This window comes from Pipra filicauda, unplaced genomic scaffold (genome assembly GCF_003945595.2).
Source record: "Pipra filicauda isolate LSUMZ 115617 unplaced genomic scaffold, ASM394559v2 scaffold1_size10287979_pilon, whole genome shotgun sequence".
In the NCBI taxonomy this organism is placed as follows: domain Eukaryota; kingdom Metazoa; phylum Chordata; class Aves; order Passeriformes; family Pipridae; genus Pipra; species Pipra filicauda.
In genome coordinates, this window is record NW_024104310.1 from 9771260 (window position 1) to 9777322 (window position 6063).

Sequence of the window (6063 nt, forward strand, 5' to 3'; positions counted from 1 at the left end):
GCATTACATGCTGGACTAATTGAACAAAGCATATATGCAAGAGCATATTGAGGGCCCTATCTTGGAAACCAGTGAGGGGTGTGGGTGATTGGGTTCTTCCAGCTAAAAGGTCAAGAAAGGTACCCATATGTGGTGGTGATTTCTCTGGGCAGTGGAATACCACATGAGTTGGCAGTACCTAGTTTGGAATCATCTCCCTGCATTTAAGTCCTTCCCTTGTGCAGTGATAACGTTCTGTCTTCATGGGCTGCAAATGGGGACAGGTGAATTGCATTTGCAATAAAGCCACAGTCCTCATGCCTGCCTGTGTGATAACAAAGTCTGTGGATTGTGATGATGCTTCTGGCCTGCTCTGGTTAACTTTCAAACACAGAGTTCAAAGCACATATGATGATTTCTATACATAATACATTAGTGCCCAAAGACTCATAAAGGGTCAGAGCTTCACTGAGTTTTACTCAGTGAATTTTTTTTCTCCATCTGCCAATCACATTTTCTCTATTCCATTAAGTCTTGTTTGTGTATAAAGTAGCTTGAGTGCTATTACATTGTTTTATTAAATATCAGAGAAGTGCTATAGACATTACATAAACTTGGTGTGTTTCTTAAGAATTAACACATCAGCTACAAATCAGCAGAAATTAAACACAGCTACATCATTTTCTCCCAGCTCAGTAGCTGGTATCTGCCTCCCTGTGGCAGCCGGGCAAATATCCCTTTTGCCAACCTGCCATGGTTTGGGGCTGGGATGGGGAGGACAACTCCTGTGGCTGCTCCAGGGGTGCTCCAAGCTTCCTCCTCCCCAAAGCAATAGATGTTGAGCATTGTTTTTGTTGATTATTTGGTTTCTAATTAGTCAAAAGCAGCCAAAAGTAGCTCAAACAGCAAGATTATTCCAATGAGAACTGCAATAGTCACTGAATGAATTACAGCTGGCCCATATTTTTCTGGGTGGACAGAGGAGAGGAAAGGGTTTTTTTCACCCTTTCTAGGGTTTCTCACCAGTTAGAAGGGCACATGTCCCTACATTGTGGAATCTGGCCACTGATGGCATGGGCCAACTCCTGAAGATGGGGTTGAATATGAGTTAGCACCATCACAGCAGCTGACAGTATGGCATAAGCAAAGGTGAACTGACGTCACAGAGGACACTTTTATTCACCCTGGATATTCTTAGCCATGTTAGAAAGCCTTGAGGGCCATATTCTAGTAGTATCAAGCTGAACTAGCTTTAGTTTAAAATGCAAAAGTCCTGCTGAAAGCTGTGTATGTCTCTTACCTGCATATGAATATACAGGAAGTTCATCCTTTTCAAGGTATCTTAAAGTAGATGCCCCAAAATTAAAATAAGGTAATCTGGACTCACAAGAGAGTCAAGGTCCCATCCACAAAGGCTCGCTGAGATGCTTCTGGAGTAATGAAAGTTGTTCACATGTGACCACAGAATTCCTCAAGACAGAAGGTCTGGTGGCTGTTTTGGCTGCATTTTGAATTGCATGATACTGGAGGGATCATAGAATCATCAAATGGTTTGGGTTGGGACCTTAAAGACCATCTAGTTTCAACCCCTTGCCATGGGCAGGGACACCTTCCACTAGACCAGGTTGCTCAAAGCCCCTTCCAGCCTGCCCTTGAATTCTTACAGGGATCAGACAGCCACAACCTCTCTGGGCAATGTGTTCCAATGCCTCACCACCCTCACAGGGATGAATTTTTTCCTAACATCCAATCTAAATCTCTCCTTTTTTAGTTTTAGAGGTGTAAGAAAGCTTCAGATCATGTGACTCAGGACAGCCACAGACTTTATCATGCAATACAGAAAGGCCCACAGCCAACTGGGAGCATGCCCAGCATCACCTGCAGTACTGAAGAATTGCTGGGCCATGCATGATTGAACAAGAGGGTTGTGATCCCTTCAGGGGTGGAGATGTCTAAACTTTTCACTTGGACATGAAGGACATGTATGTTATAAATAGAGGTCATTTAGCAGCAAGAGGGGGTGAGATGACAGAGAGATCAGTGAGGTTCCGGTTTTTCTGGAAGTGTCAGAGTGTTCCTCAGCTTGAATCCATTGGTCTGGCCCATATGTGGGGTTTTGTGGGTTCATGTAGCTCCTTGTCACCACAGGCTGCATGTATGTGAGGGAAACTGCCCAAGCAAGGCACTTTTTGTTCATGTCTTCCAGCGATGACAAATATCTTCCATTAGAGATGGCTGTGGGACATCTGCCACTGACTGCAGTAAACATAAGACCAGATTCTTTTTTTTTCCTTTGGCATGAAGACAAGACCACCAAGCACAAAGTCTGGGTCAGCTGGAACACTTGTTACCACCTTGAAATGCGTTGGTTTGATTCTGACCTTTGAAAAGTGGTCCAAGTTGTCTAACACTGCAATGTTTCACCTTTCAAAAATCTAAACCACTCTTTTTTATAAAAATGGGACGAGCAATTTGGATTTCCAAACTTTTCTCATGGTTGCTTTTAATGTTACAGAAATGTATAAGAGTGTTTTATTTAAGGAATTATCTTTTGTTTTGATAAATAAGCATTTTTTAGAAAAAAAATAGGCTTTTCAAAAAATTTCTGATCCCTTCTGATAAGTATCATCTTGCTCACTCACCATCCTCACCAATCTTATATTTCCTCACACAGGGTAATCACTTTCTTCTTCCTTCATGCCCTTTCTTGGTTAAACAGCCTCCTCCAGGCTCAACACTGGCTTCATCATCCTTCAGACCTCATCTTCCTCTATGCCACCCCAGTGGTGGCTTGAAAGGCAGCTGATACCTCTGCTGGATGTGTGGTCTGCACACTGCATTGCCTGGACCTTTTCATTCTCAGACTATACTCTCAGCCTGTTCAAGGATTTTTATTTTCCTGTTTTCTCGCCTGCCTTTCAAACTCTTACTACAATAAAAAAAGTCAGCGTGCTGGAAGGACCAGCATCCCCCACCTCGGCACCTGGGGGACCAAGCAAGGAGCTGGGTTGTTCTGCAGAATCTCTGTCTTGTTTTGACAATTGCATTCGGGAAGAAGAACTGAAGTTTTGTGTTTAAAAACAAACGAACAAGTGAAAAACCCAAACCAAACACTAAGTTTTTCTCACCTCTTCTTCTGAGCCCTGGCTCAGAAGAGCAGCTTTGCAGTGCCAGCTGTACTGCTGTCATGTTGTACTGGAAACTGCTGCGACTTCAAACAGCAGCAGCTGGAGATGGGATACCTCAGGCTGTGTGTTAGCTCTGAGATGTACAAGCCATCCTTCACTTTTTAATACCAGCACCTATCACACTGCTGCTACTTTATAAAAAACAAGCTACTCTTGAGTTTAATGCTTGGTATAACTTGAACCTGATGTCTTCCAAAAGCAAGAGAAGTTGTCTGTGGTCCCTGATCATCCCTGGTGTGCAGCTGACAGACCAGAGGTGGAAGGTCCTTCTGCAGGGGTCTGTGCTGCTGAGCTCTTGCACCAGGACCCTGTAGCAGAGGAGCCTGGGCACTGTGTGGAGCTGTGCTGGTGGGCTGAGGAACAGGCTCTGATTTCTCCAGGAAATCTACTGGGCTGGTAGAAAAGATGACATGAACTGGTGTAGAAAGGAGGTATAACACATCCCAGTCAATATCATGTAAGTCCCCACCAAATTTTGCCCTGTAAGGATCAGATAGCACAGTCCAGAAATCTCTGTAAAGCTGGAGATGCAGAGCTTGGGTGAAGGAAGAAACCCCAGGAACACATATCCTGCTGACTTACTCAGGACTAGCAAAATAAACAGGGCAAAAATCAAAACTTCAGGGGCTCTTTTGTGCAGCGGAGACCTTGTCCAGACAAGCAGAGCTCATTCATTTCTGTGCAGAACTCTGCAGCAATGAATTTATTCGCAAGCTCTGGTTGTAAACATTTGTCTTTTTTTTACAGACAGTGCAGTCAGTGAAGTCCTCACCCCAGAAGGGATTCAAATACAGGTGATGTGAGGTGTAGTTGGTGAAGTCAGTGGGACTGGAGATGTGCTGAGCAGCTCCAGGCCTGGAGTTCTCCTCACAGCCATAGTGGAGCAGCAGTGAGCATCACTTCTAAGGGCTGGAGGTCAGATGTTGAGTCATCCTCCTTCCAAACCTCCCACGGGCCACCTCCCAAGCACCTTGCTTCAGGCTATTTTGGAACATGTGGAGTAAGAGTGAATAAAAACATCAGGAAAAGAGCCACACAGTTGTAAGCAGCTGAAATATCAGCTGGAAGTGGAAGAAGATAGTAATGGTGTCTAACAGCATAACCAGTCCTGATGATTTTACTCAGAATTTTAGCAATTATTTTTTCTTTTCATGCAAAGAAAGCACTTGGTATCCCCAGGGCTGATTGTGATGTCATTTCTTAGCTTTTACTTCGTCTCTACTCCAACAGCTTGCAGTGCTGCTGGGATGAGAGTCCTACCACAGTACAAGTGAGTCCATACTGAACACAGACTGAAGGTATGACCTGGGAAGTAGTGATTCTCTTGGTGTAACTCGGTTGCAAAGCACAAACATTACCATAATTTTAGACACCCCAGGGTATTCAAGGCATTCCTATGGGCTGGTGGATTTGGCACAGGAGACACATAGCCTCCAGAAGTGGTAGCTGAAGGCCACACAGAGGATGTGGGACATCTCAGAATCAGAGAATCATAGAATTACTTATGTTAGGAAAAAATTTAAGGTCATCGAGTCCAATTGGTAACCCAGCACTGCCAGGTCCACCACTTAAACCATGTCCCTAAGTGCTGCATCTACACATCTTTTAAAGATCTCCAGGGGTGGTGACTCCACCACTGCCCTGGGCAGCCTGATTCAGTGCTTGGCAACCCTTTAATGAAGAAGTTCTTCCTAGTATTCAATATAAACCTGCTCTGGCACAACTTGAAGCTGTTTCATCTCATTCTACAATAAGGCGCTTAGGCTCAAGTTTTGAACCGCACTCTCGAAGTCCACTAATATGTGAACCAAAGACATCCACCAGTGCTTAAGATGAGAAACACCAGTGTTTCAGGACTTTGCCCAACAAACATTGGAAGCAGACCCTGAAACAAGGAATGCTCAGTTTCCTCAGCATCATCACACCCACAGCTCATGGTCATGGGAAGGAGTGATCTCCTGGAAGATGCAGCCAGGTGAGGGAAGTTTGAATGCAAAATTATGAGGTTGATAGATCAAGTAGCCTGACACAGGAGCCAGTGAATGAGTCTTTCCCATCAGATCTGCAGTGGGACTTGGGGAAAGAACAGCTGCATTTGTCTGCCTGCTCCTTGGGCATGTTCCACCTGCTTAATTGAAGGCAGGTCCAAGTGAGCCATCTGTTGACCTGGTTGAGGAATCAGAGCTTCCCACTAATTTAAAGATATTTTTACAGGTTATTAAAAGCCTAGAAGAAAAGGAGAGATGGATAAAAAACAACAGCTTTGCCTTAGAGGCACAGGTAATATCTGTAACAGCTGCTACACCCTATGCCTAAGCTAATTGTTAAATGAGTCACCCTGGCAAAAGAAGCATTAATAAAGGGAAGCGAAGACTGAACATCTGGAAAATAATATGAAAGGGAAGAATTTTCATATTTTGGAACTCCTTGCTGGGTGGGAACTGCTTGGGGAGACAGCTCTAATTGCTTGTCTGAGAGAATGAAAAGTGAATCTATTCCCAGTCTGAAATCAGCACAGTCATTGTGTATTCCTCTCTGCTCTCCCATCCCAGTGCCACAACTGTTATGTGGGGCCCTGACCTGCAAATATCAAGACAAGCTCTTCATCTTCTGTTCCTCGACCTTTATGCTGGTCCATAAAGCCAGTGGCATGAACCAGCCTCCTCAGGACCTGGGTCCAAGCTCAGGAAAAGTTGCTTTGAGCAGCTAAGTGTAAGATGTGCTATCAAAACGACATTGTTCTGGTGGCACCTCCTCTGTCTTGGTGCTGCTGGGTAGTTACCAGGACTCATTTGATACACCCACTTTCTGCCTGTGGCTGTCGAGCTTTTTTGGCAATGGCCACAGGGTAGGAGAGGAGAACACCAGACCTGTTCCTTCTGTGCATTGCAACTCT

The 6063-nt window shown here is 44.6% G+C and overlaps 1 long non-coding RNA gene across 1 annotated transcript; it reads left to right on the top strand.

Annotated features, from left to right (window-relative positions):
* The first annotated feature begins 1231 nt into the window (after window positions 1-1231).
* LOC120323134 lies at window positions 1232-4189 on the top strand. The gene is made up of 2 exons (XR_005563321.1): window positions 1232-1316; window positions 3915-4189. It is a non-coding gene; the product is annotated as an uncharacterized LOC120323134 (long non-coding RNA).
* Window positions 4190-6063: the final 1874 nt, after the last annotated feature.